Genomic DNA, 13,510 nt, shown 5'->3' with positions numbered 1-13,510 from the left:
GACTGCAAGTAGTGAGAATGAATATGCTTCTCACATGTAAACTACATGTATACTCCAAATGTTGAGAGAAAACAGCCAGTGAGAGCCTCCTGCTCCACCCTTCCCTCTGGGTGTTTACTCTATCTTCAGTGGTGATTATGCCTGCCAGACCTGCACGTGTGTGTGCAGGGGGAGAGGAAGGGATCAGTTTGACCAGTGTTAGTAAAGTTTGATCTTATTTGATTAAAATAAGAGAAAGATAAAGAAGGTATAATGGTTTCTTCCTGTTTCCCAGTTACTTATCCTGGGGGTGCATCCACTGATCCATATGTATTATCTAAAACAAGAACAAGCTCAGACCCAGATTTTGTGGAACTTGGAAGTGTTACAATTTGTGCTAAGAAGAAACTCTAATGTAAAAGAACACACAAAACAAAATCAAACACAAATCTTACTTTTCCAACTTTTACAAACTCTGTGACCTTAGGAGCACATGGCAAGGGCTCTGGCAGGGTGGTGGGTGAGGACTCCGCCTGGGACCCAGCACCTCCAGCAAGGATGTGGGGGACAAGCAGGCTGGGGGAGGTTGCTCCTGGAAACGAGCTGGCTTGGGAAAGAGGGCTTCTTTGCAAAACGTTGCTTAGCGGACTGGAATTTAAATTTCCTTCCCTGCTTGGGTCCTTTTCAATGGGCGTTCACTTTTTAAAATTCCAGATTTCTGTGCTAAAGTATTTAAAGAGCAATCTCAGCAGCACAGTGAGCTTGGAGGTCTGGAGCTGATAAGGACCGGGGCTGAAATATTTAGATAACATCATAGCCATTCACCCTGGCTGCCTTCTTTCCTCTTCCCTCACGCTGTGGTCTCAGAATAGCTGTGCTCTGGCCATGAGGAGGAGGATGTACAGCTTTTCAGTAAAGAACAGCCTGGACTAAAGTCACACTGTCAGCTTCTGCCTGAGAAGCGGGGTGGGGGTGGGGGTGTGTGTGGCTCATATGCCCTGTTCCTTGCCAGTGAGAAATCTGATATGAAACTGGACTTATAGAAATCACAGCTGTCTCCCTTTTACGGCACTGTTTTCACTGGTCTAACAGTACATTTAGGGGTGTGTGTGTGTGTGTGTGTGTGTGTGTGTGTGTGTGTGTATTTAGTCGCTCAGTCGTGTCCGACTCTTTGCGACCCCAGGGGCCTGGTCTAACAGAGGACATTTATGGGTGGGTGTGTGTGTGTGTGTGTGTGTGTGTGTGTGTGTGTATGTGTATTTAGTCGCTGGTCTCACAGAGGACATTTATGGGGGGGGGGTGGTGTGTGTGTGTATTTAGTCGCTAGTCGTGTCCGACTCTTTGCGACCCCATAGGCTGTAGTCCATCAGGCCCCTCTGTCCATGGGATTCTCCAGGCAAGAATACTGGAGTGGGTATCCGTGCCCTCCTCCAGGGGCTCTTCCTGATCCCAGAGATCAATCCTGGGTCTCCAGCACCTCAGGCTGATTCTTTACCCCCTGGGTCAACAGGGAAGCCCCGAGAACACTGAAATACCCAAAGTGGGTGGTGGGGGACGGACTTGAAGAGTTAAAAGGTTGCATGTCGATCTTAAGTTCAAAGCGGGAATTCCCAAAAGTGATTTTTATTCTTTAAAAGTGACAAGTCCACTCCTTATTGCCATCGCCTCCCTCCACCTGTGCATCGGCCAGGAGGGCCAGCCTCCACGTCCTTCTCTTCTTATGTGTCCGTCTGCCGGTCCTGCCACTTCTCTCTCCTGCAGTGACGTGCTTTATCCATCATACTACGTTGATACACTCCTCCGTTCACCCGAACACTCTGGGCAGCATCCCCCTGTTCACCCCGACTCCATTCAGGACCACCTGGGGGGTAAAACTGGTGGCGAAATGCTTTGAAACAAAACCAAACAGAAAACTCACAACACAGCGTGGCAGGGTGTATGAGATACGCGCCATGTTTACCAATAGTGCTCAGGGCAGCCACGTGACTGACTGACGCTGACGTACAGCCACGTGACTGGCTGGCATGGGTCACGTGAGAGTTCATATCCTCCAATCAGCAGGCTGCGCGGGAGTTCACGGCGGAGGCGCGAGGCCACCGGCTCGCTCCACTGCGTCCAGGAACATAGAAACGATGATGTGGGAACAATCTGCCGCTGTGGTTGCTGCGGAGGGTGCAGCCCTGGTCTCACGAGAGGCTGTGTGCTCACCATTGCCCCATCCCAGAAGTGTAGGGGCGCCCCTGGGTGTACAGGAGTAACGCGGTTATTTCTAGTAGGATTGCTCTGCTTGGACCCAGGTGCCCGGTGGAGCGGGAGCGGCTGGGAGGAAGCCTCTGCTGGACTGTGTGTGTGCCATGAGCTCTGGTAACATTAGTAACTAGTGTCTCTAGTACGAGTGTAACGCTAACGCTTCTTTTGGATAATAGGAGAGAGTGCCCCTCCACCTACGCCCTTTCTCGTCACTGGGACCTGCAGTCACCGGCTGTCTGCTGACTGAACTGGAAGGGCAGGACGCCCGCTCCTGGGGACAGTTTCGAGGTGCCCTAGGCATGTGGCGACCCAACCCAACCCAACCTAGGCGCCAGGTGAGAACCTGGCGTCTGGGGCCGCGGTCATGCGGGAAAGGGACAGGTTGGACTTCGGCGGCCTGGGCCTCCGCAGGCGCAGCCGCAGCCCGACCAGCGGGACTCAGCACCAATGGCTCACAGCCCAGGGCCTCAGCTTCCTCGGAAATGTACCGTCAAGTCTGTGCATAGACGTGTAAACTCCAGGCGGGGCCTTGCCCACTGTCTGGTTTAGCCAAGGGGCCGAAGCCGGTGAATTAGGCGCCGCTGCCACCTGGTGGAGACACGCCCGTGTTCTAACTTATTTTTCTGGTTCTGTTTTTTTTTTTTTTGAAGGATGAAGGAAATGCCTTCTGAAGTTGAAGATGGGAGTCTTCAGGTCAGACGCATCAGAGCCCCAAGGCAGTGGGCGGAAGCTGTGAGTGTCATGTCAGGATGCTGGACCGTCTCCAGGGCTTCCTGAGGGTGGGCTTCAGAGGCTGGCAGTCACTTCTGTGAAGTGTTTGGACTTCCCACAGTATCAGATGTACTCACAATGAAAGAACCACAGGGTACGCCAAAGTCAAGCTGTAAATTACTTGTATTTTATACATTTGGGGTTGTCTGTTTTACTCTTTCTCTCCATTCAGATGTCAGGTTTGCTGTCAGTGAGCCCATTTATTCAGTCTGAAGCGTGGATTAGGGACTTCCTGTGTGGTCAGTCCAGTCGTTAAGACTGCATTCCCAATGCAGGGGGCATAGGTTCAGTCCCTGGTCAGAGAACTAAGATCCTGCAAGCCATACCGTGTGGTCAAAATAAAAAAATAAAGTGCAGATGACAATGACCTGATTCCACATGGCCACCCGTGAACACAGAAAAAGTCTGGAGGGAGCCCGACTGAGCAGAAATAACCTAGCAAAGAATGTTATATTTCCTCTGACTCCAGAAAATAACAGTTGTCCACATCAGTGTCATCTGTGCTTCAGAAAATCAGGTTAGACAATGATTAATGAAGCTGAATAGCCAATGGTGTCTAAATAAATGTCCTTTTGCTCTTCAGAGCCTTGTACTCCCCCGTTTGTACTTTATTGCTTCAGATTTTCTAAGGCCTTTGGCCTTACCCTTTGCTAAGCCAGGTTAGGGGACGATAAGGACAAATGGTGAAAAAAGAAAGAACTGCATCCGCTGCAGCTTGGGCCTCATGCTCTTTGATTTACAAAAGTTCCTCCATCAGGTGCTCTGAAGTAAAAAACCAAGATGGAGAGAATTCAGTACATGGCCTGAGTTAGCCAGCCAGTACATGGCAAGGGCAGAGCGTGAGCCTAGAGCTCTCTGAATTAAGAGAGCGGGCTCTTGCAAAGCATGGACATGGCCTGCTGAGGTGCTGGGCTGCCGTCCAGACACCTGACTTCTCCCCTGTGGCCCAGCTCCCCTCTCGTGGCTTCCTGATGGACTTCCTGGGAAACTGGAAGAGCCTACTTCAGCTCAGGAACTAAGTGTGAGGAAGGTTTCCAGATAGGATTGTGTTAAAGTCGTCCTGATCTTTTTTCCCTGTGTCGTGTAAGAATAAGTGTGGTGCAGGAGGAGGAGAGCTAAGCCAGACGGCCGGATTTGAGGATTTTCAGCCCGGAGATTCAGGAAGCAGAGATCTTAATTTTTAGAGCCGTTCTGTCAGGCACTTTACAGCTTCCTCTCCTGACTACTCAGTGCTGTAAATTTCCAGGCTGCTGGTCTCCAAATTGACAAGTAAACGGTCCTGCCCACCAGTGGCGAGTTGGTGCCAGAACAAAGCCAGGGAGCAGGTGACCCTTAAATAAGGTGCCTGTTTAAACCTCAGCTGTTCAGGTTCTCCATCCATCCAGAGGCAGGAACGGCTTGGGTGTGTGAGGCAGAGGGCTGCATGTGCTGCTCATGGAGACCTTGGTGGAGAGGGATGCTTGGGGGTTACAGAACTGCCTGGCGCTGGGGTCCTGCTCTTGGTCTCAGTGCTTCTGCAGTGCAGGTGGCCAGGACAGCAGGTCCTCTGAGCGTGGCTGTGATGAGGCTGCGGTCGCTGGTGGCGACCTTGGAAAGTGGACAGTGGCCACGTGTGGGCACTTGTACATTAGTGATGGTGACCAAACATGGGAAGAAGGACTGTTTCTGCCAACTCTGGGGCTGCAAGAGCCTCTGTCTTAGCACACATGGCAGGTGTTTCTAGGCTTCCTGTTGGATGAGCATGGCGCGGGGCGGATGGAGGAGAAGCTCAGACGTAAGAGTAGGTCTCACTCTGGAGGGTACAGGCCTGCAATTTTTTTTTTTCTCCTGAAAGGGGCCAGAGAGTAAATGTCTCAGGCTTTGGGGGCTACACAGTCTGTTTCAACTGCTCAGCTGGCCCGTGTTACGGACGCCTCACACACATGACTTGATGAGTAGGCCTGCTAATGTTCCAGTAAAACCTTAATTACAGAAAGCAATGGGGGGGAGGCCAGGCTTGCACTTCAGTCCTTCCTTGTTTGCTGGCCCTTGGGGTAGGGGAAGGAGGAGACATGTTTCCCTAAGACCCCAAACCTAATCCCTGTTCTCCCATGCTCAGGCCCATGACCCTAGACAAACTATATCTGAGCCTGTTTCCTTATTAGTAAGAAGGTTTATATTCAGTTGCTAAGGCGTGCCCAACTCTACAACCCCATGGACTGCAGCATGCCAGACTTCCCTGGTCTTCACTGTCTCCCGGAGTTTGCTCAAACTCATGTCCATTGAGTCGGTGATGCCATCCAACCATCTCATCCTCTGTCGTCTCCTTCTCCTGCCCTCAATCTTTCCCAGCATCAGGCTCTTTTCCAGTGAGTCAGCTCTTTGTATCAGGTGGCCAAAGCATTGGAGCTTCAGTTTCAGCATCAGTTCTTCTGTAAGGTTTACCTTACCTTATCTCCCTCCTAGAGTTGTGATAATGTGTGCAGAGCTCCCGGCACACCACGTGGCACAGAGTGGGCGTTCCATAACCATAAGGCTTCCCATTGTAATACTGACAGTTCTTGGGGTGGACCAGCTGCAAGTGTGCTAATGTTCTGGTGTCCTCGGTCTTTGATGGTCATCTTTTGCCTCATTTGTTGGACTCGACTCAGAGTGAATGAAGTGTCCTTCACTCCATCTGTATTCTAAAAGTAGGTCTTTCTGAACTCACTGACATGTTATTTCAAATGGTCTGGCAGCCTTCAGGGCTGTGTGGAGTCCCCTGGCAATTTCACTGCATCAGAACATTGCCTACCCTAACATTTTAAAATTATAATGGAATCCAAAACAGATGTACCAAATCTGGGGAGGGCTAGAGCAACATTAATTTGTTCCTTGGGAATGCCCTTCATAAGCACGTTTTGGGCAGACTTTTGTGATAAGAGCCAGGCAATAAAAGATCCCAGTGTGTTCTAAACACTGCAATTTTGGCAATTTGTGTCAAAGAAAATTTGGAAGGCATGGGTAATTGAAACAGAACTGACTAAATTTATGGCTCAACTTTTCATTAAAATATCTGTGTTTGGAAGATGTCACTGATCTGAAAAATGAGAACTTGGATGGAAGATAATTAGATAGAATTCACATGGGTGGAACTCTTAGCTATGACACTGATCAGTACTTAGTTATTTAGAATATGAACTGGGGCCAACTAGCTGCCTTGTCTCTGTTGGGGTAAGCCCATAAATGCAATGAGCAGGAGCCATATGAGCAATGCTCAGGAAATAGAGATGGGACAATTATGAACATTGTTGATAAATATTTATAAAATGGAATAAGAAGAAGACAGTGCTATTTTAAAATCAAAACCTATGTCCTTGATGATTAAAGCTGTGTGGATCTGGTTTCAAAGCTCTCATGAATCCTGTACATAATTGGGAAAAATGAAGTTTTTTTTTTTTTTTTTAATAGCTAAAAAGACTGAAAGCTTTGTCCCTAAGATAAGGAACAAGTCAAGGATGCCAGCTTTCACCTCTGCTATTCAGCATTGTATTGCAAGTTCTAGCCAGAGCAATTAGACAAGAGAAAAAAAAAAGATACCCAAATTGGAAAGAAAGGGGTAAAACTATCTCTACCTCAGATTACATGATCCTATACATAAAATCCTAAAGAACACACACACACATCCTACTACAGATAATAAATTCAGCAAAGTTTCAAAGTACGAGACCACACACAGAAACCAGTTGTTTCTATATACACGACCAATGAGTAATTCAAAAAGGAAGTTGAGAAAACAGTTCCTTTTACATTTGCATCAAAAAGAATACAAGACAGCAATGAATTTAATCAAGTAGGTGACAGACTTGTACACTGAAAACTGTAAAACTTTGCTGAAAGAAATTTAGGAAGACCTAAATAAAATGAAATAGGTTTCATATCATGAGTTGAAAGACTCAGTGTTGTTAAGATGACAAAGCTATCTACAAATTCAAGTGCAGTCCCTAATAAAATTCAAATAGCATTGCAGGAGACCCTGAGGAGCCAAAGCAATCTTAAAAAAGAAGAACAAAGTTGGAGGACTCACATTTTATGATTTCAAAACCTGCTACAAAGCTACAGTAATCAAAACAGTGTGGTACTGGCATGAGGATAGGCACGGGGATCAACAGAATGGGCTTTGGGGTCCAGAAATAAGCACATATCTGTGACCAGGTGCTTTTTGACAAGAGGACTGAGATTATTCAACAGAGAAAGAATGGTCTCTTCAACAAATGGATATCCACATGCAAAGGAATGAATTTGGACCCTACTTTCCACTATATTCAAAAATTAAACCACAGTGAATTGGTGACCTGAATGTGAACCTCTTAGAAGAAAATACAGGATGAATATTCACAGCCTAATTTTGTGGTTGATTCTTAGATGTGGCACAAAAACATGAGCAATAAAAGAAAAACTAGATAAATTAGATGATTAGAATTAAAAACTTGTACAACAAAAGGACATTATTAAGAAAGTGAAATGAAAACCTAAAGAATGAGAGAAAAAATATTTGCAAATCATATACCTGATAAGGAATTAATATCCAGAATACATTAAAAAAATTTCTGCCTCTAAAACACAGGGATCTTAGAAAGGGAGGAAGAAACAGGCATGTGCCCCGGCCCCTTCGGGAGACGTGCAGACCAGCGAGTGGATAGCTGATATGGGATCCTCTCTGCTCTTGTTTACTGTTGCTTGGGAAGTAAGGGAAAATGTTCAAATATACAAATGCATCCAGAGTCAGGAAGATGCTGAAGCACATGGGTGCCAGCCCGACTTGACTTCTGCAGTGACCTAAGAGAGCCGAGCACTCCTCGAGGTGGAGGGTCAGCAGTCTCTGTATGTCTGTGGGAGGGGGTGGGTCGCTTAGAATCTTGGGTCCCCCTTGGCTGTATGCCTGGGTGAGCACAGGCATGTGCTCACTCATCATCATGCCCTTGCCAGTTACGCCTTTGTGCTCCAGTCATGACAGGGCACTGGGAGCTCTGGGTGGGGTGGGGGGAGAATGCTGCCCTGCCACCCCCCGCCCCCCAGGTCTTGCACCCACACCTGGAGCTCCCCCCACCACCACACCAATGTCTCCTTCCACAGCATCCTCAGTCCCACCCACCCCTCAGGTGTCTTCTCTGGAGACCCTTTCACCCAAGGCTGGATTAGTGTAACTGGAGAAAACTATGTTCTTTCCTGTTTGGCTCAGTGAAGTGGTCAAAACAAGAAGGAGTAAAATGCCAAGGACGCTTTGACACGGGAGAAGGAACCACCTGCAGAAGGGGGTACACCCCTGAGCAGACACGTGTCCACGTGAAGAGTGTTCTAAGGATGCAGCCATATCCTTAAGACCTTGAAAGATAACAAGTGTTTCCGCCAAATAGCTCTTCATCAAGATGTGATAAAAATGACTTGGGTGGAAATGAACATTTATGGCTTTGTCTTTTGAGGGGGTCCTATATCGGCCTCCGGGGGGTGGGGGTGCGGCATGTTCTCGGGCCTCCACCCTTCCCTTTCTCTTCCTGCTCGGCTCCGCGCTCTGTCTGCCCACCAGTGCTCTCACATGGGTGGGGAAAGACGCCTTTGAGGAATCTTTCTTCAGGCTCTAGAGGATGTAGGAGGTTAGTGATTCAGTGAGTTGATTCCTGGGCATACATTGCTCTTTTCTGGGCGTATAACTGGAACATTGTCCTCAAACTCCCAGAGGACAGCGCTTGTCCTGTCAGGATGGAGAAGCAGGCGTCTAACCAGGACCCCATGAGGGTCATGGCGCATGTGAGTCCAGACACAATGAGGGCCTTTCACACTTCAGGGCAGTCAAAATGTCAAATAATTCTGGAAGCATAATGTGTGGCTTGTTAACCCTGAAGACGTCTTCGTGCTCTTTGTGTGCTGGGGAAGATGAGTGGGAGCTGGGGGCAGTGAGGGGCGTCTGTCTGGAGCGCCCCCAGCCTCGTGTTGGCCCTGCAGCCCCCGGAGCTCGCAGGTACATGGGCCCCGCACAGTGGCTCCCAGAGCGAGGGTGCCGGGCCGAGCATCCTCCAGGGGCTAGACGTGTCCTACCAAGTGCGCAGGCACAGACCATGGAGTGTGTGGAAGAAGTTACTGATTAACCACCCTAGCAGTGTTCTCATGATAAATATATAGAATACCCTTCAGATCAACTAGAAGAAGGAAGCCCTGTGACTCCGCCCCCACAGAAAATGGCCAGAGATCCAAGCAAGTGTTCACAAGAGACAAACTGGAAAGGACAGTGAGCAAATAGAAGTCCAGCCTCTGCTGCTGCTGCTGCTAAGTCGCTTCAGTCCGACTCTGTACGACCCCATAGATGGCAGCTCACCAGGCTCCCCCGTCCCTGGGATTCTCCAGGCAAGAACACTGGAGTGGGTTGCCATTTCCTTCTCCAATGCAGGAAAGTGAAAAGTGAAAGTGAAGTCGCTCAGTCATACTAGTTGCCAGAGAAATGTGGAATGAAAACATGGTGACCTGCGCCTCGTGGGCTGTACCGGTGGTGAGGACAGCTCTCCCCGAGGTGGTGGTGCGGCTATTCCTGAAGCTTCGGGAAGCATGCTTGCAGCTGCACTGGGGTGGGAGTGCAAGTAGGCCACACTTTCTGGGGTGTGATTTGCGCTCTGGAGGCCGTGCTCCCAGGTCACCCTTGGGTTGTTGCTGTTACTGATCTGGAGTGATGGTACTTGTCTCACTCTAGACTGAAGTTTTCCTTGATGTTTTTCATCGTGTTTTACTCATTTACTTCTTGTTAAATGTGTTCAGCCAGACACCAGCACACATGTTCCTTACCCGGTTGTCACAATCTCCTTGGGTGGGTTTATGATTTTCTACCTACAACTTTGCTGTTTCAGATCTTAGTTGAGAATAAAGCGAAAGCTTCAATTTCCTTCCTTTTGTGGCAAAATGTCAGACATATCCTGTGACTTTTGCAGACTTTTTAATGTAGCAATTTCCTGTGACCTAAAGGTAAGCCTCTGGGAAATAGATGGGGAAACAGTGGAAGCAGTGTCAGACTTTATTTTTTGGGGCTCCAAAATCACTGCAGATGGTGACTGCAGCCATGAAGTTAAAAGACGCTTACTCCTTGGAAGGAAAGTTATGACTGACCTAGATAGCATATTCAAAAGCAGAGACATTACTTTGCCAACAAAGGTCTGTCTAGTCAAGGCTATGGTTTTTGCAGTAGTCATGTATGGATGTGAGAGTTGGACTATGAAGAAGGCTGAGCACCAAAGAATTGATGCTTTTGAACTGTGGTGTTGGAGAAGACTCTTGAGAGTCCCTTGGACTGCAAGGAGGTCCAACCAGTCCATTCTAAAGGAGATCAGCCCTGGGTGTTCTTTGGAAGGAATGATGCTAAAGCTGAAACTCCAATACTTTTGCCACCTCATGCAAAGAGTTGACTCTGATGCTGGGAGGGATTGGGGGCAGGAGGAGAAAGGGACGACAGAGGATGAGATGGCTGGATGGCATCAGTGACTCGATGAACGTGAGTTTGAGTGAACTCCAGGAGTTGGTGATGGGCAGGGAGGCCTGGTGTGCTGCGATTCATGGGGTCACAAAGAGTCGGACACGACTGAGCGACTGAATTGAACTGAAAGGTAAGCCTCAAGAATTTTGAATCATAAGTGTTAAAACTAGAGAGAACACTAGCGATCACTTGCTTTATATTAAAATAAGATGTAGTAAATATATATGCAATGGAATATTAGTCATAAAAAAGAGTGAAAATGCCATTTGCAGCAACATGGGTGGGCCTGGTGGCTCAGTGGTAAAGAATCCATCTACCAATGTGGGAAACGTGAGATTCGGGTTTGATCCCCGGGTCGGGAAGATCCCCTGGAGGAAGAAATGGCAACCTACTTCAGTATTCTTGCCTGGACAGAGGATACAACCCATGGGGTCGCAAATAGTCAGACACGACTAAAGTGACTTAGTACATGGGCTGAACATGTGTGTCCCTCCCCCACGTTCATGTGATGGTGTTAGGAGGTGAGGCTTTTTGGAGGTGATTCGGTCATGAAGGTGGAGCCCTTGTGGTGGGATTAGTGCCCTTGTTAACGTGGCCCTACAGCACTCCTCTGCCCTTTCTCTTGCATGAGGACTCAGCAGGAAGGCGGCCATCTACAACTCAGACGAGAGCCTCCCCAGAGCCCAGCCACGCTAGCACCTGACTTCAGGCTGCCAGCCTCGAGCCATGAGAGACAGATGTCTGCTGTTCATGAGACATGCAGCCTGTGGTACTCTGTTATAGCAGCCTGAATGGACTAAGGTATTTAAAAACTAAGAAATCAATATAATTTAAACCTGCACGTGAGTGGGTTTCCAGGCAGACAGTGCTAAACAAATGTTAGTGTGTGTTAAGTCCCCTGCACCATGGGTCGCAATCGCCTATCTCTTTGTTTTTTTTTGGTTTTTTTTCGCCTATCTCTTTGAAAGGAGATGCCTAACTGAGGCTGCAGTCTATGAGAAGTGAACTTCCATGGATGCTGTGAGGGTTGTTTTAATCATATGTCCACAGAAATGATTCTGTGTTACTATTTATTTATCTTTGAGAGATTTAAATAATATAAACGAAAATGTTGTATAGATACAACAGTTAGTATAGCAAATTATTTTAAGTGACACACCAAGTGTTTTATTTAAATGTCTCTAATTGAATATTAGTCACTAAGTTGTATCTGACTCTTTGTGACCCCATGGACTGTAGCTTGCCAGGCTTCTCTGTCCGTAGGATTTTCCAGACAAGAATACTGGAGTGGGTTGCCATTTCCTTCTCTGAGGGGTCTTCCCAACCCAGGGATCAAACTGGTGTCTCCTTCATTGCAAGCAGATTCTTTACCATCTGAGCCACTAGGGAAGCCCATATATATTAAAATACATTGCAAAACACATATTGGTTAAAAAACTGGTACCCAAAACAAAGTTAAAACTCAACAAGAAGACAAGCAACCCAATTTAAAAATTGGGCAGAGAAGATATGCAGATGACAAATAAGTATAGGAAAAGATGCTCTGAATCATACGTCGCTAGAGAATTGCAAATCACAACAGCAGTGAGGAACCAGGACACACCTGTTAGTGACCAGCATCCAGACGCTGGGAGGAAGCAAGGCAACAGGAGCTCCGTTCATCACTGGTGGGGATGCACAATGGTGCAGCACTTTGGAAGCGGGTTTGGCGGCTTCTCACCAAACTAAATATAGCCTTATCATGTGATCCAGCAAGCAGGCCCCTTGGTATTTACCCAAGGGGATGAAAACGTATGTCCCCAAAGAAATGTGCATGGATGTTTAAAAGCAGCTTTATTCACAGTCGTGAAAATTTGGAAACAAACAAGATGCACTTCAGTAGGTGAATGGATAAATAAACTGTGGTTCATCCAGACTTTGGAATGTTTTTCAGCTCAGCAATAAAAAGAAATGAGGTAGCAAGAAAAAAGACATGGAGAAATCTTAAATGCACATCGCTAACAGAAGCCAGAGACCTAACTAGAGACCTCTTCAAGAAAATTAGAGATACCAAGGAACATTTCATGCAAAGATGGGCTAGATAAAGGACAGAAATGGTATGGACCTAACAGAAGCAGAAGATATTAAGAGATGGCAAGAATACACAGAAGAACTGTACATAAAAGATCTTCACGACCCAGATAATCACGATGGTGTGATCACTGACCTAGAGCCAGACATCCTGGAATGTGAAGTCAAGTGGGCCTTAGAAAGCATCACTATGAACAAAGCTAGTGGAGGTGATGGAATTCCACTTGAGCTACTTCAAATCCTGAAAGATGATGCTGTGAAAGTGCTGCACTCAATATGCCAGCAAATTTGGAAAACTCAGCAGTGGCCACAGGACTGGAAAAGGTCAGTTTTCATTCCAATCCCAAAGAAAGGCAATGCCAAAGAATGCTCAAACTACCTCACACTTGCACTCATCTCACACGCTAGCAAAGTACTGCTCAAAATTCTCCAAGCCAGGCTTCAGCAATACGTGAACCGTGAATGTCCTGATGTTCAGGCTGTTTTAGAAAAGGCAGAGGAACCAGAGATCAAATTGCCAACTTCTGCTGGATCATGGAAAAAGCAAGCGAGTTCCAGAAAAACATCTATTTCTGCTTTATTGACTATGCCAAAGCCTTTGTGTGGATCGCAATAAACTGGAAAATTCTGAAAGAGATAGAAATACCAGACCACCTGACCTGCCTCTTGAGAAACCTAAATGCAGGTCAGGAAGCAACAGTTAGAACTGAACATGGAACAACAGACTGGTTCCAAATAGGAAAAGGAGTATGTCAAGGCTGTATACTGTCACCCTGCTTATTTAACTTCTATGCAGAGTACATCATGAGAAATGCTGGGCTGGAAGAAGCACAAGCTGGAATCAAGATTGCTGGGAGAAATATCCATAACCTCAGATATGCAGATGACACCGCCCTTATGGCAGAAAGTGAAGAGGAACTCAAAAGCCTCTTGATGAAAGTGAAAGTGGAGAGTGAAAAAGTTGGC

The sequence above is a fragment of the Bos indicus x Bos taurus genome, chromosome 24 (assembly GCF_003369695.1).
Source record: "Bos indicus x Bos taurus breed Angus x Brahman F1 hybrid chromosome 24, Bos_hybrid_MaternalHap_v2.0, whole genome shotgun sequence".
Lineage (NCBI taxonomy): Eukaryota > Metazoa > Chordata > Mammalia > Artiodactyla > Bovidae > Bos > Bos indicus x Bos taurus.
This window is presented reverse-complemented; position numbering follows the sequence as displayed.